General features: G+C 33.9%; 1 protein-coding gene across 8 annotated transcripts in view; it reads left to right on the top strand.

Annotated features, from left to right (window-relative positions):
• The window catches only part of RHOA (ras homolog family member A), a 58,467-nt gene that overhangs the window by 20,184 nt on the left and 12,432 nt on the right, over positions 1–25,851 (top strand). The window contains exons 3-4 of one of the 8 annotated variants that reach the window (XM_074264470.1): positions 6,495–6,717; positions 9,548–9,667. The exons of 2 other annotated variants lie outside the window; for them this stretch is intronic. The gene's annotated coding sequence lies outside the window, so the exon portion shown is untranslated. Of the gene's footprint in view, positions 1–623; positions 665–6,494; positions 6,723–9,544; positions 9,668–25,851 lie in introns of all 8 variants that reach the window. 5 more of the 8 variants (XM_074264382.1, XM_074264115.1, XM_074264209.1 and 2 more) reach the window with 5 other exon arrangements.

Here is a 25,851-nt window from a genome sequence, read left to right as displayed (position 1 = left end):
GAGAGCTCTGGGAGAGAGTTCCCCTCCCCCTTGGAAGTGACTTAGAGATGGTTAGCACGTCTGCATTGGGAGGAGTGCCCAGTGAAGGACCCTCACTGTGTAGCCTAGCCTACTGCCCTGAGACTAGAGGCTGAACAGTGAAAGCGTCACAAACCCCAGCCAAAGCCTCCCGTGGGGCCGTGGATATTAGCAACTGACGGGAAAAGCCCCTGCACTCAAACCAGAAGTGTCTGCCCAGAAAGCATAGTCCCAGCTGTGCAGGTTCTGCTGTTATGGGAGTTTTGCTACAGGGAGAATTCCACTGTCTCAGGCTGAGCCCTGGACTATGTGGATTAGAAGCTGCCACAAGCTGTGTCCCTGCTGTCCAGGTTCTTAACAGCCCCAAGGAAAAGCCAGGTTGCTTCTGGTTTGGGGTGATTATATTTTCTGGCTATTGCTTTAATGTGGCTTTGATTTCTCTTCTGATCTGCTATTTTATAAGCAGAGTAGAGCTATCAGCCTATGCCACATTCTTCTATCTCAGTGGCTTCTCTGATCCCAGAGTTCTCCCCAGCCCATTTGGCGCAGTGTGCTAACCCCAATTCAACACTGTCTGTGCTGATCTTTTTTTTTCCTCCCCTCAGAACCAACCTTTTCTGTTGAAATTCCAGAATCTCTTCTGTTGGTAAGTTGTGCTTCTAATCCTTGTGGTTTTTATCAGTCCAGCGTTATTTTTGAGGCTGATTTAACTAGTTGGTATTGAGGGAAGAAAGGAGCTTAGAAATTCTCGTGTATCTTCTTTGCCATCTTGGCTCCGCCCTTGCATTCTTTTTTCTTGATCTGTGTTCCAGGTCACTTGTTTAAATTCAATATTTTCAGGGTTTTTTTTTTTGTTTTTTTTTTTTTTGTTTTGTTTTTGTTTTAATATAGTCATAAATTTCTGTTAAGGTTATTCTAATTTTCCGAATTAGTTAGCTTGAATGAGGTTGGCCTCTTTCCCTCCTAAATTACTCATTCTCCTTCCAGTTCTTTCTCTTCCAGGCCTCAGTCTTCACAGTGGTCCTTGTGAAAATCCTTCCCCTTTCCTCCTTCCTCTCCCCCACCCCCCCAATTGATTTTCTTCTTGTACATTTCTTAGGGAATTTCTCTTCCAAGTTGGAATTTTAGATCTTATTTTGATTTTTTTTTTTTAATCTGTATCTTCTTGGATTTATTCATGTCTTCAGTCTTAATTTCTGAATTGGGGCTTCCTTCCTGGGCTAAGTTCTGCCTCCTTCTGGCTAGTCTTGTGTAATCTTGGCTTTCTGTGCTGACGTCCCTCTTCTGCTATGTTCGGGATTTTTGAAATTCAGCCTCCTGCATCATCTTTGGACAGGCACCTTAGAATGGTTGAAAAAGAGATAAATCATTTGGAGAAGATGAAATTGAAACTAAATTCAGAAGGAAGAAAATTTAAGTGGAGGCCATAGTATATTTTTGATAATATGAGTTTAGTTTTCTGCTGTTACTGCCATTGACACAACTTAAATTTACAGCTTAATGTGAAATTCTTTGATACAGACTAGTTTTGTAGTTCAGAGAAAAGGAAATTATTTGAAAGGCTGCAATTGTCGAGAAAAGCTTCCTCCTAACCTTGAAAAGGATTTGGATGGTGCAGAAAGAGAATATTCCTAGGGAATGTACTTCTCTAGTGAAGACAGAAATGGACGTGAATATAGAGTAGTAGGGGGAGGAAGAGTGCACAGTGAGGACGCCAGTTTGACTGAAGCAGAAGTTATGTGATAGGGGAAGAATAGAAAAAAGATTTGTTAAGGATAAAATGGAGGGTAATTAAAGATGATCTCAAAAACTGGGCAGCTTAGCAGGAAATATGATGAAAGAATTGAATGAGAATGAGTAAATAATATGATGATAGTATGCAAGATGGATTTGTAGGGAGAAGCTGGAGTCAGGATTGTTTATAGCACTTGGTAGTAGAATACTTTTAGCTTCCAAACATTGTTATGGTGCATTATTTGTCCTTCATGACACCTGCAAAAGTTTTCAGAGTTTTTTTTTTCCCCCCCTTAAAGGCTCCTGAAGTTGCTTAGAAAATTGACATTTTACCAAAGTCATTGGCTAAGGTAAAAGTTCACAGATCATTTGGCCATTATGTAGGTTAATATGTCTCTCCAGGAAGGAACTTAGCAAAATTGTTGAAATGATTTTGTGCTCTTAATGTTAATATAAGTGACTGGGTTATAATTAGGTTCAGGTTAAAAGCTAACTATTTAGTTCTGCCATTAATGGAGAATTTAAGAGCCAATATATTTCAGGTGCTTAATTAAATAATAATAATAATTTGATTTTTGTGAAAGTGGTGTTCTCCTTTATTCCCTCTATCTGATGGCTTTACCTATAAGCATATCCTTGGTATACTTATCTCTTCTGAGGTTTTGTTTTTAATTGATGCCTTTTGCTTCAGCATTATATTTATGAATATATCTTTCTCCTTATTCATCAAAGTGTAGTTTTGTAACAAATTAAAAAAGAAAGGAGGGAGGGGTTGAAATTGAAGTGAACCACTCAAGCAATACATTGACCTTATCTAAAAGTAATAGACAGAGTTTAGCATCCATAGAAATCTCCACCACTACTACTTGTGTAATGAAGCAAGAAAAATATATTTTTTCTCTAATGTTCTTGAGGGACCAAGCTTGGTTATATCAGCATTCAGCTTAATTGTATTTTTCTATTTACATTGTTTTTTTGGTTCTTCTTACTTCACTTTGCTTCGGTTCATTTATGTTTTTCTTTGAATAGCTCATATTTTTTGTGGTGGTGCCACAACGTATCCATTGAATTTATGTTGCAGTTTTGCTTAGATGGCTACACATCTTTGTTTCCAATCCTTTGCCACCACAAAAATGTGGCTTTTGAGTATTTTACTACATGTGGAAGCATTCTATCTTTGACTTAGGTGGTGTATATCTAGTAAAAGGATCTTTTGAGTTAAAGGTTATGGATATCTTAGTCACTTTCTTAACATAGTTCTAAATTGCTTTATCAAATAGATCAATGCGCAGCTCTTCTATTATTATTAATATGCCTTTCTTCCTTCAAACTATCCAAAATTACTCTTTCCATCTTCCATCATAATTGCCAATTTGCTGGATATGAAATAAAACTGAATTGCTTTGATTTCCATTTCTCCTAATACTGATTTGGAGAAATTTTTCATATAGTTGATGTTAATTTGCATTTCTTTTTTTGAGGTCTGTTTGTCTACATCCTTTGACCACTTAGATCTAATGGGAAATGTTCCCTTGCTATTTAAAAAAAAAAAATCAACCTAAAACATTATCAAGAGTTTGTTTTTTTCTTCCCTTATTCCCCATTGCAAAATTGTAATATGTAAAATAAATTTTCGCAATGTGTGCCTACATTTTAAGAAAGTCCACAGGGAACAACATTGAATGAACCTTTAGACCAATGGTGTCAAACTGGAATAGAAAGGGATGTAGTTAAAATCTACCTTCACATTTTTAGGGGCCACATATTAATTGAGAACCTTCTCTATGTTGTATTTTTATCTATTTTGTTAAATATTTCTCAGTTACATTTTAATTCAGTTCAACTGAACTTAGGAATGCTGACAATTCTACTTTAGTGGCTTTACATCAGTGATGGGAGAATATTTTTAGTCTGTAACTACTTAGGAAATAGGGAATTTTCTGTTCCCTATCTAGATTCTGTCTCTGGACATTCCTGGGAAAAGAATATTAGTGGATAAATAACTTGATTTGCATCCCTTACCTTCCTCAGACACTTCTAGAGTAAGTGGATATCTTGAAGGCGATTACAGCTATTTCTTATAGATTTTATCTATTAGAAGTATATAAGTAAACAATCTTCATGCAATTCATTGTAGTAAAGTCCAACTTAATTCTTGCCTTGGAAAGATGTTAGAACAATTAAAGTATCCTTTAAGCATTTTGTAACGCAGTTGGCTAGCTTTCTCTAATCTTTTATTTTTGAAAAAAAATAAAGCCCATTTCTCATTTCCTTCTGTATATACTTCGTTTGAATGAGGAAGTGTGATAGAATGGTCTGGAAATAGTTTCAATTTAGAAGGTAAGGAGTTGTTTGAATTTGATTTTAATTTAGCATACCTGAAAGCAAGATCCCAATGCTTTTATACTTAACAATTTAACTTTTTCTTTTAAGTGCCACAAGGACAATATTGAATGACAAAATGCGAAATTTTAAGAACCCTTTTAAGGAAAAGCGATTTCATAAAATTAGCAGCTTTTTTTTTTGCACTACTTCTTAAATACAAAAAAACTTAACAAATATATAAGAATACCAAATGTAGAGCTGAAATTCTGTTTTGTCCTTAGTTATGAGAGAGAGGAAGAAAGGATGGTTAGGGAAAGGGGAGAGAAAAAGAAAGTAAGTTTAATGAACATGGTACTATGGTATAGAAATGAGTATTTCAAAATGTGCTTGCCCTTAATGCATTTACATCAGTGGTCCATTTTAATTTTTGCCAGTCATCATGTTTTAGGGGAGAAAGACTTGACATCCTCAGGTAACCCTATGCTTTTTAAGACTATGCCAGTAGAATGCAAGCTCAGGCATATCCTACTAAGAAAGGCTTTCATTGTATATAGTGCTAGCAACATTTTTTTAATTTCTGGTCAAGGATTAGCCTCAATTTTACTGAAGCTTAACATAAGAAATTTGATCCAAAAACAAAACAAAACAACCACCACCACCTATTTTTTTATTTGCATAAGGCAACTCACAGTCACAAATAGGTGTATTTCACTATTTTATCAGTGGAGGACTTACCCAAACTAGAGGAATTATGTGTTATTGAAATGTTGAAGCAAAATGTGTCTTAACTAAAATGACAAGCTGTATCTTGACTATTGAATTCTTGCTTATGTTTTTAAGTCCAGTTCTGATCAAACTCTTTATTGATAACAAACTTAGCCTTTTAGAACTTATATTAAGCAGTTCTAATGTAACAAGTCCTATTGTTAAGTTTGTTTTTATGCCAATATTAGATTGTAAGGTCCATGAGGGTAGGGGGCTAGTTTATCTAACCATTGGATTTCCTCTAGCACCTAACAGTATGTTTTCATTCTGGCACTAGATTTTAATATATTACTGCAAACTTTCCAAATGCCCAGGCTTGATCATGTTATCTTGCTTTCAAAATACAACACAATCTGTCAGCTTCTTAGTTTCTTTGGTCATAGAATTTTAAGGCCTTCTACAATATTTCTAACCTTACTTTCCAATCTTATTTTAACATTATCCATAATACAACTAATAATAATAGCTACCAGCTATGTAATGCTTACTATATTCTAGGCACTGTCATAAATACTTTATAAATATCTCATTTGATCCTTACAACAGCCTTGTAGGATAGGTGCTTTTATTACCTTCATTTTACCTCTGAGGACTAACTGAGGCAGTTCAAGTGATTTTTACCCAGGATCACATAGCTAATAAGTGTCTGAGGTAAAATTTGAACTTAGGTCTTCCAGATTCCAGATCCATCACTTTATATACTGTGTAACCTTAATGCTCTTTTCTTCCCACCTCATTGGCTTCACCCAGGAGGTTAAGAAATCCAGCACACTTTATTTGAAATCCTCTCATCTTAACATTTACTTTTTCCATGAAGCCATTTCTTATTTTTCTGTCATTTCTCTCAGCTGGAAGTATTCTCTCCTTTGCCTTTGCCATATTTTACCTTACTTCATTTTTATTTTATATACATATGCTATACACACTCCTAAGTTGTGATTTCTCTGGGAGTAATGTCTTACCTTTTTCTCTTTCTGGGCCTACCAGTCTGATTTATATCAACTCTTAAAATGTACCATTTTAAAACATTGTTATTTTAAAATTAATATCAACAATGATGTGAAATTTGTAAAATCAAAAGTAAAATCTTATATTAAACTCTTAACATTTTAACACTGGATATCAATCAAATGAGTAAACTAACTTTGTGTTCATTTCTAAGTCTATCTGAACTTCAGCTATTGTAATGCTCCACTTTCTAGCTCTATAAATTTCCAAACCAAAGCTACTCCCTTTCCTAGACACTACTTCCCCTTGTGTTGACTCCCTTATTAGATGGTAATAATAATCATTATGATTGTAGGAGAATTTGGGAGGTTGGGATCTCTCTAGTAAATCTGTTACTTAAGTTAAAAATTCAACCAAAATATTGCAATATTATAAGAAAGTTAATAGTGTAGGTTACAATTCAGTGAAGCAAGGGTGTATGTCAAGCACATTACATGAGTCAGGCAATACAAGGACTGAATTTATGTGGATATGTATAGATTATTTATTAAAGTCAAGTCACCAAGTATATATGCCAGGCATTGTGCTAAGATCTGAGAATGCAAAGAAAACCAAAAAACAATACCTATTTACTCAAGGAGTTTATAGTCTAATGAAGGAGACAGAATGCAAATAACTATGTACAAACAAGATCTCTCTTATAGGATAAATCGGAGATAATCTAAGAAGAAAGGCACTAAGGTTGAAGAGGACCCCTAGAAAGGCTTCTTGCAGAAGGTAGAACTTAATTTGGAAATTGAAGACAACCAGAGAAACTAGGAGAGAGAAAATGAGGAGAGTGAGTTCCAGGCATGGCAAGCAGCCAGTGAAAATGTTCAGAGCTGGGAAATAAAGTATTTTATTCAAGGATCAACAAGAAGGCCATAAGTAGGGTATAGCTATTTTAATTTATTTCTTTTTTTAACTGAGAAATAATTACATGTTTACATTTTATAAAGATAGTATATGTATTGCTTTTTTATTTTCTGTATTGATTAGTAATATTAACAGTCACTGTTTTTAATGTACTTTTACATGTTCTGTCATTTTATCTAAAATGGTCTACTTTAAACATGAACTCCTTTAAGGAAGACATTGTACTGTAGCTTTTAGCACTGGGTCTGATCTTTAGTGTGTATTTCAATTCTTTTCATTTGTTTGTTAAATCTTGACCCATCACATTTTTCAAAGAATTAATTGCAAGTAACTCAGAGGGTAGCATGTAATTAGACATCAGAATATTTCCAGTGATAGCTATAGTTTAGAAAGTGATCAAATGAATATCAAAAACATGTATGATTGAAAATAGAAGTGGGGCAACGGGGACAGCTAGGTAGCCCAGTGGATAGAGCACCAGCCCTTCAGGAAGACCTCTGAATTCAAATCTGGCCTCAGCCACTTAACACTTCCTGACTGTGTGACTCTGGGCAAGTCACTTAACCCCAATTGCCTCAGCAAAAAAAAAGAAGAAGAAGAAGAATCATGTGATTTGAAAGATTAACAATTCTATATGCTGCATTTTTAATACCTGAAAAGAAGCAAAAAAGACCTAATTTCTCGGGATCTAATGTGGAAAATTTGGAGAACATAAATATGAATTGCACCTAGTTTAAAGACATGTATTGCCTTGCAGTCTGTCAATACTAGATGTGCTTTTGCTTATTGTTTTATATCACTCTGTTCAGATCTTTCTATATATTCCTTGTTAATGTTTATCATTTTATAGATTCATAGTATTTCATGTAATATTTGATGGGAGATGGGGAAGGGAAAAGAAGATCTGGACCTGTGGTTTCATAGGGAGCTCCCAGAGAGAGAATTTCCTCTATCAATGCAAATCAGCAAAGTCTTTGGATACCATTACAATTTGAGAAAGTGGTTTGCCTATACCTAGATGGGATATGTATACTTGAATCTAGTATAACTCTGAAGCAAATATTGCTTCTCTCCATTATAGTCCGTAATTTATTCAGTTATTTTCTAATTATTGGACATAAACAGTTTCTAGATCTTTACTTTTAAAAATAAATCACAAATGAATATTGTTGTACAGATAATTATCCAAATATGTCACAAAAAGAAAAATTATTCCAAGCAATGAATCATTGCATCAAAAGATTAAATTTGTTTGCTCTGTATGTTTATTTTGTAATTACGTATACACAAACTACTTATACCAGCTATTTTCCCACCAATAATGCAATAGAGCACCTATTTTCTCTACTGTCCCCCCCACCCCACCCCCTTCAACTTCTGATTTTGTCAATTTTTGTAAAAACTTCTGGGTTATATATTTTAAAGTCGTAAAAAATCATGAGATAAGTTTCCAGAATCTGGGGTGTGAAAAGTAAGTATCCTGAATTTGGGGTGTGTAAACATTCTAGATTTAGGAAGATTCTCAAAACAGACTGATCATTTGGTAGTGTGTTAGAGCTGTTTTGTTGTTGCTGTTGTTTTAATAGTTGGGTTGGTCCTTTTCTTACTATTTGTAATTTTTTTCCTTTTTTTTTAACTGTTTGTAAAATCATCTTTTCTGTGTACCTTTTGGACCCTGGCTTTTAATTTAAAAATAAAAACACTCTTGTTTCTCCTGTTTTGGCTCCAGGCTGGAAATATTAATAAGTATAAGTAATTGCTTCCCATTTACACTTATTTTTTGTCTGATTTCTCTTGGAAGGCTCTCCATCTTATTGCACTTTATATTTTTAATATTTCTCAAAAATATTTAGGAAAATTTAACACTTTTATAAGACATCCTTAATGGATAGAGAGAAATCCTGTCTTGAAGCTATTGAGATTTAGTAGAATAATTAGAGACTTTGTTTACTTTTCTTCACATCCAGATTTAGTAGTCCAGTTTAGAGCAGATCTGCAGAACTGCTTTTCACTTGATCAAGTATTTCAGAAATAATTTATCTAATCCTAATTTAGATTCAAAATTATTTAATTACTTCTAAAAGGGGGGAAAAACACCTTTCTAAGGCAGTTAATGCTACTAATTGCTTTTTAATCCTACAGGACAGTATTAATCTTATGGATATATTTTAATATGGCTTCATAGATTATGGGTTCCAATATTTTTTGTCTTGTGGACTCCTTTGGAAGTCTGAAGCCAATGGACCCCTTCTTAAAAAGTTTCCAGAAACATCACAGACTGGAGATTAAGGATATCTGCTCTAGATTGTTCAAATTAGTTAAATTTAACAAAAGTTATTGATAAAAATGTTTTAATTGAACGTACAGATAAATAGTATGCCCTAAAAATTCAGTGTTGTCTTGGAGACGAAGAGGCCATTCATTGTTGGTTAGAGAAGAGGTAGGAGAATTACTTTTTAGTCCCCCATTAAAGAGTTAATATTAATACCTACTTTATAATTTTATTAATTTGCCTCATTCTTTCTGTGCCTATCTTTCCAATTAGATGTTAAGCATTTGAAAACAAAATGTGACTTTTTTCCCTATGGTATAGTAATAGCACATATGTACACAGTTGCTTTTATTTGTCTTCACCATTAGAAAATGAGCTCCTTGAAGCTGGACCATGTTTTTGTTTTTGTTTTATCCCCATCATATAGTATTTATCTGGCACATAAAGTTAAATAAATTCTTTTTGACATTCCAAAACACTTTATATATTCTATCTAATTTACAAGTGGGCACTCAGTCATATGTGGTTAACTGAATCTTTTCCTTCTCCTTTATTTTATTTAAAAAGTAGCAGTGATAGCAGGAAGCAAAGCAGAGTGACTGGCATATCCAAGGATTCTAGAGAAATCATATTACAAGAAAATTGAGTTACTAAAATATTTTGACACAACTAAGCACCAAGACAGGAAATGTAAGTCTTCTCTGGGAGGTTTGTAGTTTAAACCATAGAAGTGGCTGAAGAAAGTTATGTTTAGAACTGAGTGATTGTGGGAAAAGGGGGTGTGGGGAGTGTTAAGGGGTTGTTAAATTAGAATCCAACATCGAGAGAGCTCATTGATCCACTTGAGTTTAACCAATTTTGAATAAAAGTTTAGTTTTAAGTGAGATGGGAGCTATCATCCAGGTTAACTTGTGAAAATGGTTGTGAAATAAAGCCACACCTTCCCGCTGCCCAGGGTGTGTTCTATGTACTATTATAGTAAGGAGAACTTGTTTAGTCTAATTGGAGGCAGCCACTCTATTCTAGTCAAAGGAAGCATCCATTTCCTCTTAAATTTAGTTCCTGTCTTTTAAAGTTTGTAGTCCTTTATGAAGTACATTCGTGTATCATTTAAATAATTTTAGCAAGTATTCTATTGCTTATTATTTCATGAAGAACGCTTTATTATTATTTTAGTTTTGTTTGCTCTTTAGTGTTAATTATTTCAACTTTGATTCCCTGAAGTAGTCTTCGTTTGGTAAACTCTTAATCTGTTTCCTTGGTTCAGCTCTCAAGCTCTCAGCAACTAGTATCTGCTGAATAAAGCTTCCAGTCCCTTTTAAATATGGTTGGTTATTAAATTTAATATAATTGTAGAACAGGAAACCAAAGTATAAGTTTTAAAGTATTGTTTGGATTCTAGTTTGTTATATTAGCAAAGTTCTGCGTTTTTTTTTCTTTCTTTTTCATCTTTTCTGTGTTCTTTCCTTGATATATCTAATGCTTAGAACCAGAGACATCCAGTGGAAAGCAGTCATTTAGAGAAATAGAGACCCAAAGAAATTAAATTCCTGAGACAATTCCCATTACCTTTCAAAGAACAGGTGGCAACTGCCTGCTCTTTAACCCAGTCTTCCCCCTGAGTGAATCTTGAAGGTATTTTGAACAGTTCCAGAAAACTAAATAAGATGTTAATGGTGATGGTTTTGAACTGAACTTTTAGAATTTTATCTTTGTAATTTGAAATTGAATTTTGTTTTTTGGTCTCATGAATGCTTGGTCAGATATGGTTTTGCTTCTAAAATCCTTGACACTTTTTTTAGTATTAGGGTATTTAGCTTTTTAAAGTACTTAAAATTCTGCCTCCCCCCCCCAAAAAAAAAAGTTAAATATTTTACAGATTAGAAAAATTATTAAGTATTGTCATCAACGAAGATCAGTGGTTTTCTGCTACTAGATGTCTTGGTTATTGTTTTGTTGGTGTGGTGGCTGTTGTTATGGTGTTGGTTTTGTTTGTTTATAAGCGGCATGGTATGGTACAAAGCTGCTTAAACTGTGGGTTGTGGCCCCAAGTGGGATTGTGTAACTGAATGTAAGGGTCATGAAATTATAATTTATTATCAGTAAATATTTTATTGCTATACCTATTTTACATATATATGCCTGGGATCATGCAAAAATTTTTGGCAAAAAGAAATCATAAGTTAAAAAGTGTTTAGAAAGCCCTAGTATAGTAGAAAGAGTGCTGGAATAAGACAAGAAAGATTCAAATCCAATCTCTCAGTACTCATTTAATCTTGCTGTGCCTCAGTTGTCTGATTTGTACTATGAGAATAATAAGATTTGTAATATCTATGTCATAGGATAATTTCTAGGATCCAACTGAGTAGGAAGAAAGGTTTATCAGAAGTTGTCTCTTATTAAAAAGGGGCAAAAGGAAATAAAGCTAGCCAGTCAGATTCTCAGTAATAATTCCTCAATATTCCTCATCCTCCCCAAAGAAGCTATTCTAAACTTTCTCTCCTCACTTCAAGCTTACTGTACCTGCACTTCTGCCTTCTCTTTCAGTAGAAGCCTTTCAAAAATGATGTTCATCTTCTCCCTTGTTTATTTTATATCATCTCCCATTCTCTTTCTTTCTTCCCCAAGCCTCTGAAAATGAGGGACTCCTTATCCTTAATATAATAATTACCTCTTCTCTCTAGTAAGTTGCACTGTCATCTCCCCACCCCTTTTCTCTTTCTCTCTCTCCTCCCTATCCATTGATTTTTTTTTCCCCACTGCCTTCAAACAAGCCATGTCTCCTTAAGCCTTGAAAAACCTTTACTAGAATCTTCATTACTCTCAAGCTATCATTCTATAGCTCTCTTTCCCCTTTTTAGCTACGCTTGAAAAGCTGTTTATATTCTTTCTCCTCTACAATAAATCCACTGATGATCATTTTCTCTTCTAGACCTATATTCCAAGCAACTTGCTTTTATATCATACGTGACATTATCTTTTGTTTTTTTCAATATTTTGGTTTTGTTCTAATATTTTTTGCTATCCTATGCAGTCATTAATTTGTTTGGTCTCGGGGAGTTTTCAGGCAATCTTTAGGTAAAATTTATGACTTTCTTATACAAAACTACTTTATTTTCTTCCTTAACTTTTTATGTTAATTCATTTTTTATTGATGGGGGCATTTGTGGAAAATTCATTTTTCCTTTGAGTCACTGTTTCTAGGTGACGTCTTAAAGTTTTTCATTGGACTTCTCTCTTGTTTAAATTTTAAGGTATTGCTGGAGAAGATGTCAGATCTGGAATGTCTACTTCTTTTGATTTTATCAGGAAATATTTTTAAGCAACACCTCCCCAAAATTTGTCTTTAGTGGCAGATTGGTCTCTTTCTGAGCCAATAATCATTTTTTCTGGACAAGTACATTCTCATTAATTGAACATAGAAATTTTCCAAGGAGTATGACTAATTAATGTGTATTATTTACAATTTTCAGATTTTTGTTGCTAGTTTATTGTATCATAAGGGAATATTCTCATTTCTATCAGTAGGCCAGGGAGGCAGAATCTCTTAACATTCTAACTAAGCAAAAGACTATATAATACAATCAAGCAAGACCAATGTGTCAATTAGAAATAACCCCAGAAAATGAGCGAACTAATTTGTAACAGCTGAGAATTTTCAAATTGCTCATAGTTTTAGTTCAGTGAATACATAAAAGAGAAATGGCCATATTTCTGAGAAGGTGCCTGATTTGAAATTCAGTCTACATCTAAGACACATGTGAAGTGTGCCCTCTCAAGAATCCCCTTCTCATGTTTTTCATATTTAGTCACATGACTAAATATAGGAGAGAGGTCTCTCCAAGTAGCAATACTAGTTATATCCGAGGAGAGATAAGGTATGTCTTTTAATGTTACAGGTTTAGTATCTCATCCACCAAAATCTCCTGGAACCATCTTGGCCTCTTAAGTATTCCTTGAGTTATCTAGATGATTCTCTAGGTTTCCAGGTTCATGGAATAGAGTCCATAGCACTGGAACCCATGAATTTGTTTTGTTTTTAAACACCTTGTGTCATATTGTGTGTCCCAAAACATTTATCTTAGATAATGATTGTTTTAGACCATTCATTTTAGTATGTCCCTGGCATCTCTTGAGTCCCAGGGAAAGCCTGTTTTTCTTCTTCACTTCTGCAGTTAGAATGAACCTAAACAGGGGAGGGTGGAAATGCTACAAATCTTGATACAATTATTCCTTTTTAGAAGACTATTTCTGGTTTGTATCCAGACAAAGACAACTTTTTCCTGATTTGGAAACTCCTTAATTGAGTTCTAATCATTAATGCTTCCACCACACACCCCCAAAAAGTTTTATTTCATTAAATTTTATTTTCAGTCTAACAGCTAGTGTTTTTATACCAATTTGGTCTACCAACTGTTCCTCAGTGTGGTTTGTGTCTGATTTCAAAAGGCCTTTTGATCTAGGGTCTGTTACTTACCTTTATGTAAGTTATTAATCAGATGGAATTCAGAATTTCCATGACATGTTGGATAAGTAGAATTGGCCTATTTCATTGACTTCCCAGTATAGGCTAACATGGGTGGAGTTGACTTGGAGGCCTCCTTAGCAGTGAGTAATGTTCTGACTTAAGTTCTGCCTTGTCTAAACAGATTTCACAAGTTATATTTATAACTACCTCATTTGCAAATAGACCTAGCTTTGTGTACCATCCAATACATCATTTCATATGTGTGTATGTATATGTATATATGTATGTATGCAATGTAAAAATATCTATAGTTACATATTTACTAACTTTTTAATTGCAAAGAACTAAATAATTTCTGTGTTTGTTGTGCTAAGAATGTGTTTTGTATCACAGATCCAGTTTTTACTTTCATTTGGCCTAAGTTTTTTTTTTATTTCAAGTCATGTAAAAATATTGTCACAACAAACCTTTTTATATTTCATAAGACTCATTTTAACAAGTATCAACCTCAGTTTCTTCATCTGTCAAATTTAGGCTTTTATCTTGAAAGCCCTTTCTACCTCTATGATAGTACTTTATGCTTACTGTAAAGTATGGATGCTGTACCAATGAATTTATTAGGGTCCTAAGGAGGGAATGGACATCCCTGGAAAAGTAAAGTGGTAGGGGTATGGAAGTTGGGATTTGCTGAAAAATATGAGCTATGTTATCAGGATTCATCTAGCTGAATTTCTCCCTTTTTTTTCCCTTCTTAATGAGTCCAGCCTTATAAGAAGAAAGAAAAGGCAAAATTAACCTATACATCAATTGCATTTGGCAGGGTAAAACAAAACCACAAGTTTTATTAAGCACCTATTATATTCCAGGCACTGTATTGTGTTAAAGATTTTTTTTAAAAAAGGGCAAAAAACAATTCTTGTCTTCTGATGGGTATAAAATCATAGCTGAGCTTGTTAGCTATTCCCAAATCGATGGGCATTTACTTTGTTTTTGTTTCTTTCCTACCAAAAATTTTTGTTCTGCGTTTTTGGGACATGGAGAATCTCTTTTCTGTCTTTGCCCTCCATGGGGGAAAATATGTGCCCATTAGTGGAATCTCTTTCAAAAAGTATAAAATGCTTAGGGAAGCCCTATACTTTTGGGTCAGAGACTTTCTATATTCTTCTCTTAATATTTATCCACAGTGAATTTTGTGGAGAAAAATTAATTTTAAAAATTAATTGATTCACACACAGGCAATTCATGGTTCTAAAAATTATGCCAATTTTTTATAGACTTTTGAGACTGCCTTGGCAGTAACTCTATTACTTATAAGCCATAAAAATAATTTGAAAGAATAATCTTACATTAAAGGTGCTTTCTTAAATAGTAATTTACTGTTATAGGATTGGTTTGATGTTAAGAATATTATAAGCATATTAATCAGAGTTAGAAGTAAATATATGGTTAATTTTCCAATTCCTTAAAACCTATCCTAAAATTAAGAAGTAATTGTGAGCAATATTAATTCCTTTGAAACATAAGTATGTGGACCAAAGCTGCATGAGATTGGTTTGGGATTGATATATACAGGTAGCTGTGAACTATAAGTAAATTTCCTCTATAATAGTAGTCTTTGACAATTGAAGAACAGACTCACTTTAAATGTCTGAGATCTTATTTGACTTACATTCACTAAAACAAAACACTTCTGGCTAATTTAAATCAACTATCCTTTGGTTAGAATTCTCTAGTATCTAAACCTAGCTTTCTCAAAACCATTCCCTCCCCCCACTGGTTTGTCATTCTTTCGCCCCTTCTCTTCCCCCCCCCCCCCCTCCAGGCAATTACATGACGTTTTGGCCTTTACTCTACACTTTTTCTTTTGAAACATATATATAATGTTCCCAGTGATGTATGTACACTTCTTCCAGCCAGAGCAGTTAGCAGTTAAATATTAAGCATCAGCTTCTTCTTGCTATTAACTTGGGATTGTCCAAAGCACATTCTTGTAAGATGAGACATATTTGTATAAAATGTACCTCTGAGGTATTTATTCTTTCATAAAATGTAATTATTTTTAGGAGAGCTATTATGCTTCCTTTGCAAAACCAGTCTCAATGTATGGAATTTCAACTATTTCACTGGCAAACTCAGATTTCATTTCTAATTTTTTTAATTGAAGCCTTTTATTTTCAAAACATAAGCAAAGATCATTTTTCACCATTGACTCTTGCAAAACCTTGTGTTCCATTCCCCATCCCCTCCCCTTTCCTCCCTCTCCTAGATGGCATCTAATCCATATGTCACATTTCATTTCCAAAACAACTATTTTCTTAAGTCCTATATAGCTAATGTCTCTCAGGTAAAAATCTTGATACATGTAGTGTTGGTTTCTTTGTATAGTAGTGTTTAGCTCATATCTTTCTTTTCTTTTCCTTAAAAGAATCTTTAAGGAGTATTGTATAGTTGTGGAGCATTATCATCATTTCTCATATCAGTCAGATTAGGGAGTGAAGGAATGTTGCTGATACCATCTGTGTCTTAGGGTCCTGGAATGATTTTATCATTAGAAGGAATTGTAGAGATCGTCTAGTTCATCTCCCTGGGGCACTGTGTTTACAGATGAAAAAACTGAAACTTGGCTAGGATTCTTATAGATAGTACTGTTGAAGTACTGAATTCTAAATTGGCCATGGTGATCGTGGGTAGAAAACGAACCATGTTCTCCACCTGGTCAACAATACATAAAACCGTTTTAAAAAATTCAACTAAATTCATAGACATTTAAAAAAAAAAAAACCAGTGTGGTCCTTTTGTTTTGTTTTGTTTTGTTTTTTGTTGTTTTGTTTTGTTTTGTTTTTTACTTGCTTTCAACTATTGTGATGTGGAGCTTTCATAATGACACCAGGAGACTAGGATACAAAAGGAGGCATTGGGAAGAGAAAAAGTGTCAAGTACTGATAACTGTGTCAAAGAAAAGCCCATACCACTACATTCATTTTACTTTATATCACCAATCAACCAAGAAAAAAATATTAATACATCTAAGTTGTATAAGAAACCAGATCATTGGAATGCCATTTTTCTTTTTGTGGTATGCCCTTTCTTCTTCGGATCCTAATTAATTCATTTTTTAGCACAGTGACCTCAGTGAACAGTAAGCATTAAGTACCATTATAGAACTAGAAGGGACTTTAGACATCAAAGGCCTTATTTTACAAATGAAGAAACTGAGGCTGATACCTGTTAAACATCTTAAACATCACAGGTAGTGAGCATCAAAAATGATATTTGAACACAGGTCCTCTTGCCCCTATTGCCTAGTCAGTGTTCTTTTCCCTGTGCTTTCTCTTTAATGTACACAGTATTTACCAGTCTCACCTGACTCTGGCAATAGATGACTTTCAGTGAAGTTTTCTAATTGTTATCTTGGGAATGTATATGCATTTTATATTTGTGCAATTAAAAATTATAAGGTATGTGTATGTGCGCAGTGTATTGCAAGAAATAAAGGCAGTTAAGCTATTGATCTAAATTTTTTAAGAACTGACTTTGAAGATAGTCTTTATAAATCAGTGAAAAGTGGTCTATTTGAAAAAGAACACTACTGAAGTTCTTTCCCCTATTTCATAAAAAATATACGTAAAGCAAATATCTCTCCATGCCCCTTATTTTAATTTAAGGGTTGTGCTTGTGATTTGATTGGTATTTATTGTTTGGTCTCTGGTAATCACCTGAAGTTTTCGTACAGAGCATGGCTGATGTCTAAGCTATTTAACTTTGGCCCATTGGCTTTCCATGCTTAAGCAATTAGTCAAAGTGTACATCCATCCATAACTAATAATAGCTAAGTTGAGTGCCATCCATCTTCTAATCTAATTTGGAGAAGTGATCATTTTTCCTTGTGAGTAAAGACAGTCATCCAGAATAAAAATTTCAAGTTTTTCCCCTTTGTGTTTATGGACAAAGCATTGACCTTATGTACTTTTAATGGAACGTTTTACAGCCTAAAAAAATTTTTATGTTCTTTCCCTTTGTGGCAGTTTTCCTGGTATATACTGTAGTATCAGAGGCAGGAAACAGGAGAATGAAGACTACTGTTTGTTTTTTTAACCACATGGACAAAAAATTTGTATCAAGAACAGCTACATTTGGTGCTGTTTTAATAATAATGCCTCTGTAAAAGAACATTAATATTTGAATCCATGGAATCTAATCCTATGTAGGACTGGAAGGAAACTTCTTGAGGAAATTTGAGAACCAAAGAGGTTCAAATGGTTTGTTTCTGGCTGTGCAGGTTATGAGTGACAGAACCAGGATTCCATGACTCCAAATGGAATCTCATCTAAACCACATTACCAACATGTATAAGGGCCCCAACTTTCTGAAGAGCCATTTTAAGGAGTTAGCATGGTACCTAAAAAGAGCTTTGTTGTGCTTCAGTCTTTTCAGTCATGTCTAACTGTGTACAACTTTCATTTGGCATTTTCTTGGCAGAGATAGAGTGGTTTATGAGCTCATTCTCCAGTTCATTTTAAAGATGAGGAACTAAGGGTTAAGTGACTTGCCAGGATTACATATAGCTATTATGTGCAAAATGGTAGAAGCTCTCTTTTTGTGTTGGCAAGGAATTGGAAAACAAGTAGATGCCCATCGATTGGGGAATGGTTGAATAAGTTATGGTATATGAAAGTAATGAACAGGCTGATTTTAGAAAGGAATGGAAAGATTTACATGAACTGAAGCTGATTGAAGCAAGCAGAACAGAAAAACATTGTAGGATTGTGCAGTGATCAACAAGATAGACTTAATTCTTCTCAGTAGTTCAGTGATCCAAGATAATCCTAATAAACTTTGGATAGAAAACGCCATCCACTTCCAGAAAGAGAACTATGGAGACTGAATGTAGATCAACACGTTCTATTTTCACCTTTTTTTTTTCTCATGATTGTTCTTTTGTTCTAATTTTTTTTCTCCCAAAATGATACATATGGAACTATGTACCCCAAAAAATGTTTTTACATGTAGCTGGGGTGAGAATGCTGGCACAACCACCCTTTAATGTAGACACATATATGTATTCCAGAAGATACATGACCTCAATATGGCATTGTGCCTCTCTGGGCTATTTCTTCATCTATAAATCTAAATCCATCTTCTACCTGTGTGACAGAAGTTCTGCTGGCCAACAGCTACTTCCCTCAAACCCTTAATTGACCCATCTTTCTCAAATCTGAATGGAGCAGTTTTGGAGTAGCAAACTGGTAGAATCTTTTTGGAGAACTATTTGACAGTACAAAGAAAATATTGGACAGGGGAGTTGTTTTGGTTTTTTAATATCTTTGATGTAATGATAATACTTTGAGAGGGAATACTTTTCAAAAAATCTGTTTACTTTTATAGCAACATTGTATGTAATTTAAAAAAAAACTTTAAAACAGTTTAAATGTCAACTGGTTAAGTAAATTGTAGTACATTAATGGAATTCAAATACTATATTCAACCAACAAGGATAATGTATATAGAGAAATCTGGAAAGACCTTTATGAAATAATGGATAAAAAATTGATTGTGAAGAGTGCAGAAAAAACTAAGGTGGCACAGTAGATAGAGTGCTGGCTTGAAATTAGGAGGACCTGAATTCAAATTTGGCCTCAGATACTTAACATTGAATATCTGTGATGACATTAAAGTCTTTTCAAATTGTGGACACAAGTAGGAAGATTTTAAAAAAAAATAGGGTTTTTAATTTTTCAATATTTTATTTTTTTATTTTTGTTTTCCAAACACATGTAAAGATCTCAGTATTCATTTCTTGTAATGCTTTGTGTTCCAAATTTTTCTTTCTCCTTCCCTTACCTCGCTCCTTCCTCAGGATAACAAGTAATGTGATATAGTTTAAATATTTCCATATTTGTCACATTATACAAGAAAAATCAAGCCAAAAGCAAAAAAAAAAAAGAAGAAGAAGCAGCAGCAGCAGCAAGCAAACAACAAGTAAAAATATTATGCTTCAATCCATATTCCTATTGGATGTGGATGGCATTTTCTATCCCAACTGTTTATTGTAATTTCCTTGAATCACCACATTGTTGAGAAGAAATCATCACATGATCTTTGGGGGGGCAGTTGGGGTTAAGTGACTTACCCAGGATCACACAGCCAGGAAGTGTTTAAGTGTCTAAGGTCAAATTTGAACTCAAGTCCTCCTAATTTAATCACATAAATCTTGTGAAAACATCTATAGCTTTAAAGTCAGGATTGCTCTGAAAACATCAACCAACTACTCTAATGAAATTGCTTAGTGCCAGCATGACCTAATAACTATATTGTTTATCCATGTCATACACTGTGGTGAATTTTAAATCATTTGGGGAGCTGTAAGAAGTGAAGATGATAAACCCATAGAGAAGTATGGAAAGATTTGTGTAATTGGCCAAAATGAGATAAGGAAAACCAGGAGTGTGCACAAGGACATCAGCTATGAAAATATGAAGAGTAAAACCGCAATCTTAAACTAAACCATAAAATTAAAAAGAACAAGTGTGGCCTTCCCAAAAAAAGAGATGAAGACATTTCCCTGTACTCTATTTGTAGACCTTGATGTAAGAACATTACATTTAATGTTAAATTATTTTTGTTTGATGTTGATTGATTTTTTTTTTTAAAAAAATTTTAAATGCCTTTTTTCCCCTCTGGGAGAGGGTCAGACAAAAGAAAGGAGTGAAATCTAGGTATGTAAAGAAAATTATTAGGCAAGGTAGCTTTTCTCTTGCTCCTAGAAGCTGTTCTTAACTGACTTGAATAATGGTCTCAAGCCTAAACAGCAGCAAAGATTAAGACCTCAATCCCCAGAGATTTAGGAGAGATTAGAAGTGAATATATCTCACATTTCCTAGTTAAGGATTCCTCTCCTTTTCCTGTGTTCTAAGAAGCAGCTGCATCTGTGAACAGAGGGAGACAGGAAGTGAGTGGGAAGATGGCTACTTGTTTCTCCCAGGACTCTTAATGATGTGGGTGTAAGCAACTGTAGACTGAAGTTATTTGTGTGTGCGTATATTTCCCCTAACTCATGGACAAATCTTTTTAAGCAAAATAAATTTAGTTTTTCTGTGTAGAGATAGCCTTTGTTTTATCACCTTACATTTTAATTTCTGCTCCCATCTAGGAGTCAGTAAATAAGATGAGAATCTAGGGCTTTTGAGTAGTTTTCTTTTCATAGCTGTGATACTGGTATCTTATCATTTTCATAGTCATTGCTTGCTGGTTCTTGAATCTCTATAGATATTTGAGATTGTAATTGTAGACAAAGGGTATATTTTGGTAGCATAAAATATGTATCATAGCAGCATTGGTTTCATAGTCTTCTATATTTTATAGGCCACTTTAAAAATTGAAAATGAGGTTAACCATTGAGTAAATAACAAAAGGTTTCTGACACCATATGATCACTTAAATATACTCTATCCCTACCCCAAAAAGTATAGAATCACAGCTGAACTGTATGAAGACAGCCAGATTTTCATAACTAATGACTGAATATTATGAAATCCTAATGAAAGAGCAACAAATTTAATACTAAATTTTGAAAGGAAAATAATTATGAATATTAGGTGAAGAGGTTTGGTCAGAGAGATTCTATATATGTTTGAGGAGTGTGAAAAATATAAAGTCAGAAAGTGAAAGATTTGTGGTATCCAGTAAACAAAAGATTTGCAGGAGAGTGAAAGAGACATTAAAGGAGAAGACTCATCATCTTCTCCCTTTCCCCCTTCTTCTATTACATTACTCATAATAGTTTTGGTCCATACGATTGCCCCATAAAAGACCCTGAATTGTTAATGGTACTGAACTAGCTAGCTATGGCCCTATGGAGGACATGGGCTTGGAATTCTTTGGTTGATATGTCTAATGAAAAATTCAGATAAATATTTGCGAAATTAATTGCATTGTGAAAACATTAGATGAAGTTGACGTACCAATATAGTATCAAAAATAGGAGCTTGAAGGAGGGTTTTCACTGACAAATTAGATTTCTAATCATTTTCAGAGAAGTTAAATGACATAGTTGGAGACCTAAGTCGTCTCAAACCCAGATTTTAAATCTGAAAGAACCAAAGAATATCAGTTATTATTTGTGGGACTTTTTATAGTCTAACTCTAGAGGCAGAATTCTTAAAAAGTTAGAGCACCGGCCCTGAAGTCTGGAGTTCAATACTGGCCTCAGGCACTTAAACCTTTCCCAGCTGTATGACCCTGGGCAAGTCACTTAACCCCAACTGTCTACAAGGGGGGGGGAGTAAAGTAAAAGTATAAACAGGAAGATTCGATATCCTGTTTTGATCATGCCCCTGCTGTGAACTAGAAGCAGAATTTGAATTGTTTATTTCCATTGGCCTGATCAGTGGTTGTTCTGATACCAAGTTTTTATAAATTTTATAAATGCCTATCTTGACGAAACTCAGCATTTTGGGGGGATTTTAAATTTGTAGTACTCTTCCAGGTCACTAGTAAAGAAATTTGTTGAAACTGTGAGTGATAATGGAATGAAAGTTCTTGAGAAAAGCTGTTGCAGTTAACTCTTAGACAAGCTGGACTGGCTTTGAAACCGTCCTCAGTAAAACCCTTCAGGAAAATGAGTCATCTGACCCAAGCTGTTCAAGGAGAGCCTGAGCTGGTTTCCTTTCTCAAACTGGCAAGCAGCCATGTTTGAAAAGAAATAGGTAATAGCATAGTGAAAAGATTCTGTAAAAGCAGAAAGAGAAAAAAATGGCTAGTCTATTATCTTCTATTATCTGTCTTATAATGTCTCTATTCTCATATGATAGCCTTTTCATGCCTATGTTGTCTAACTATGAAGTTTTCCTTTGTTCCTACTTAACCCTATAACTAGAACAGTGGTCTACTCAGTATTTAGGTGCTCTTTGAAACAGTTCCCTATAGGTTTGTACTGTTAGCATTTTCACTTTTCTCCAGTTGAAATTGTATTTGGAATTGGGCTTTTGTTTTCAATAAAAGGCTCTTTTTATTGATTTTTTTTTTTATTGATTCTGAATAAAACAATACAGATGAACTCTTGACTATAAGTCATGTGGTGTCTTGACATAAATAAGAATAAAAGCAAATTTATCCTATAAGACTTGAGCTACCAACATTTGTCTTAAAAGGTTTTTTTTTTGTTGTTTTTTTTTTTTTTTTAATTCTAACACTGAAGAATAGTGCAAAGAAGAAGAGGGTGAGGAAAATGTTTGGTTAATGTTTGAGGTTTAAAGTTTACCGTAATGTGACTAATATAGAAATATGTTCAAAATGATTGTACATCCATAACCTATATCAGATTATTTGCTGTCTTGGAGGAGGAGAGAGAAAAAATTAACACAAAATCTTACAAGTTGAAAACTATATAAAATTGGGGAAAATACTACAGAATTTAAAAATAATAAAAGCTTATCTTACCTAAAGTTTTCTGTGAAAGTAGATAGTGAAAGAGCTATTATCCTAGCTTCACAGATGAGGAAACTACTCCTCAAGATGAAGAGCTCTCTATTCAAAATAATTTTAATAAAGTAATAAATTTTTGTTATTTATAATAATATATAAATATAATAACATTGTTATTAAAAATTCTTAAATAAATTTAATAAATAAATTATGGCTAGCAAATAAAATATTGGGGCATCAGTCTACCAGTCTTCACTCAACACCTGTGTAGACTTAGTTAGAAAATGTTTTTAAAATAACTGGAGGAATATACAGTGCTTATTAGTAGGCTGTGGCAATATAATAAAAATATCTACTACTAAAGTATAGATTTAGTGCTATACCAATTAAATTACCACAAGTGGTGAGAGAAGGACAGGGGAAACTTGGAGCAAAATAAATAACACATTTACTTAGAGGGATAAAAGATCTAGAATATCAGGGAAAATGATTAAAAAAGAAAGAGTAGAGGGAGGAAATAAACCTCCAGGCCTAAAACTACATATAATCTTCAAAACACTTTAGTATTGGTTAGTAAGTAAGATGGACAGAGAAGAATAAGCAAGAGTAGTATTCAATAACTCCAGTGTTGAATAGATCTAAATACAGGATTACCTAAAAAGAACTCCCTATTTGATAAAAATTGCTGGAAAGACTAAAAGCATTGTGGAAAAATTAGGTTTAGGCCAGCATTTTATGTCTTATTCCTCAATAAATTTAAAATAAATGAGTGAACTGAAAATCAAAGATCTTTGCTCTTAACATCAAACAGGTGGGCAGCTAGGTGGCGAAGTGGATAGAGTGCCAGCCTTGAATTCAGGAGGACCTGAGTTCAAATCTGGCCTCAGACACTTGACACTTAACACTTCTTAGCTGTGTGACCTTGGGCAAGTCACTTAACCCCAATTGCCTCAGCAAAAAAAAAAAAAAAAAAAAAAAAAAAAAACGAAAGAAAGAAAAAGAAAAGAACTTTAAAAAAAGTATGCTTCAATCTGTTTTAAGACACAATCGGTTCTAATCAATTCTTTCTCTGGGTATGGATAGCATTTTTATCATAAGTCCCTTCAAAGTAGACTTTGATCATTTTATTGCTGAGGATAGCAAAGTCATTCACATCTGATTATCCCACATCATTGCTATTCCTTTGTACACAACACGTGTCACTTTGCATGAGCTCATGGAGGACTTTCCAAGTTTTTTTGAGAATATCTTGCAAAAATTTATAAAACAATAGTGTTCTATCATAACCATTTACCTCAATTTATTTATCCATTCCCCAATTGATAGGCATCCCCTTAATTTCCAATTTTTTGCCCCCAGAGAAAAGAGCTGCTATAAATATTCAGTCCTATTAGCTCTTTTTCTGGATCCAGATGGTATTTTCTGTTCAAAGGCTAGGATTGCTTTGGATCACTGAACCACTGAGAAAAGTGAAGTCTTTCATAGTTAATCACCATATATTCAATGCTATTATTGTGTACAATGTATTCCTGGTTCTGCTTGTTTTGCTCAGCATCAGTTCATATAAATTTTCCCAGGCTTTTCTAAAATCAGCTTGTTCATCATTTTTTATAGAACAATAACATTCCATTATCTTCTTGTACCATAACTTGTTCAGCTATTCCCAATTGAAAGTCATCTACTCATTTTCCAATTCTTTGCTACCACCAAAAAAAAAAGGCTGCTACAAACATGTTTGCACATGTGAGTCCTTTTCTCTTCTTTATGATTTCCTTGACATATAGACCCAGTAATGGCATTGCTGGGTCAAAAGAGTATGTACAGTTTTATAGCCCTTGGGCATAGTTCCAGATTACTGTCCAGAGTGGTTGGATCAGTTTACAGTTCCACCAACAATGCATTATTAGTGACCAGTTTTCCCACATCCCCTCCAACATTTATCATTGTCTTTTCTTGTTATCTTAGCCAATCAGAAAGGTGTGAGGTGGTACTTAAGAATTGTTTTAATTTGTATTTCTCAAAATCAATAGTGATTTAGAACATTTTTTCACATATCTATAAATGGCTTAAATTTTGTCATCTGAAAATTGTTCATATCAATTGGGGAATGGTTTATATTCTTAATAAGATGCTAGAATAATTTCAAAACCATACTAAGTGGCTGTAAACTTTCCTTAAAGCATGACCCTATCTAGGGAATCAAGTCATGTTCCTTCAGTATTGGGGGTTTGCCTTCCCTTGACATAGGATCTTTCTAATTCACATAATGTGCTTTCTTTTTAACTCCTTGTGAAATCAGTTCCATCATAAGTATTTTAAGGAAGGAATTGGTAGCTTTAGAGAGAAATCATCTGCCTGTAGCCACACAGCTTGTTATTGGTAGAACCAGACTGGACTCTAAAGTTCCTGAGTGGCTTTTATCATATCTGTTACCATACATCTGGAGACTTACTTTCTTCCTCCTCCTCCCAGCACAATGTATGAAATGCAAGTCAAAAAATTAAGTAGGCTTTCAGCTGATACTTGGAAATCCTGCTGTGAGTGATTTTTATTAGAACAGTATGTCACCTCTATTCTAGTCTCATGTATTTCATTTTAGGCAGCCTTGCATAGTAGTTGATATTTAGGGTTTTGAATATATTATCTCACTTAAGCCTCACAAAAAGATCCTGTGAAGTTAGTATAATTTAATTTTATAGGTAGACAAACTGGGGTTATCCTTCCTGTGTTTACACAGCTAGTCGATATCACAGCTAAGATTTAAACCTAAGTTTTTCTTTCTGAATACATATTTAAGGTTCTTTCCACTATACTAAAACCCCTAAAACCATATTTATTTCAGTCTTTTTTAGATGTCATAATATTCAACTTGATTGGAAAGAACTGAGATCTTCAAGGTGTCAGTTTCATCATAGCCTTTTCTTCTCTCTCTTTCTTTTTCTTTTTTCTTTTTTTTTTTTTCCCTTTTATTTATTTATTTATT

This window comes from Sminthopsis crassicaudata, chromosome 1 (assembly GCF_048593235.1).
Source record: "Sminthopsis crassicaudata isolate SCR6 chromosome 1, ASM4859323v1, whole genome shotgun sequence".
Taxonomy (NCBI): domain Eukaryota; kingdom Metazoa; phylum Chordata; class Mammalia; order Dasyuromorphia; family Dasyuridae; genus Sminthopsis; species Sminthopsis crassicaudata.
Note: the sequence above shows the minus strand (reverse complement) of the source record. Positions and strands in the feature narration are given on the sequence as shown.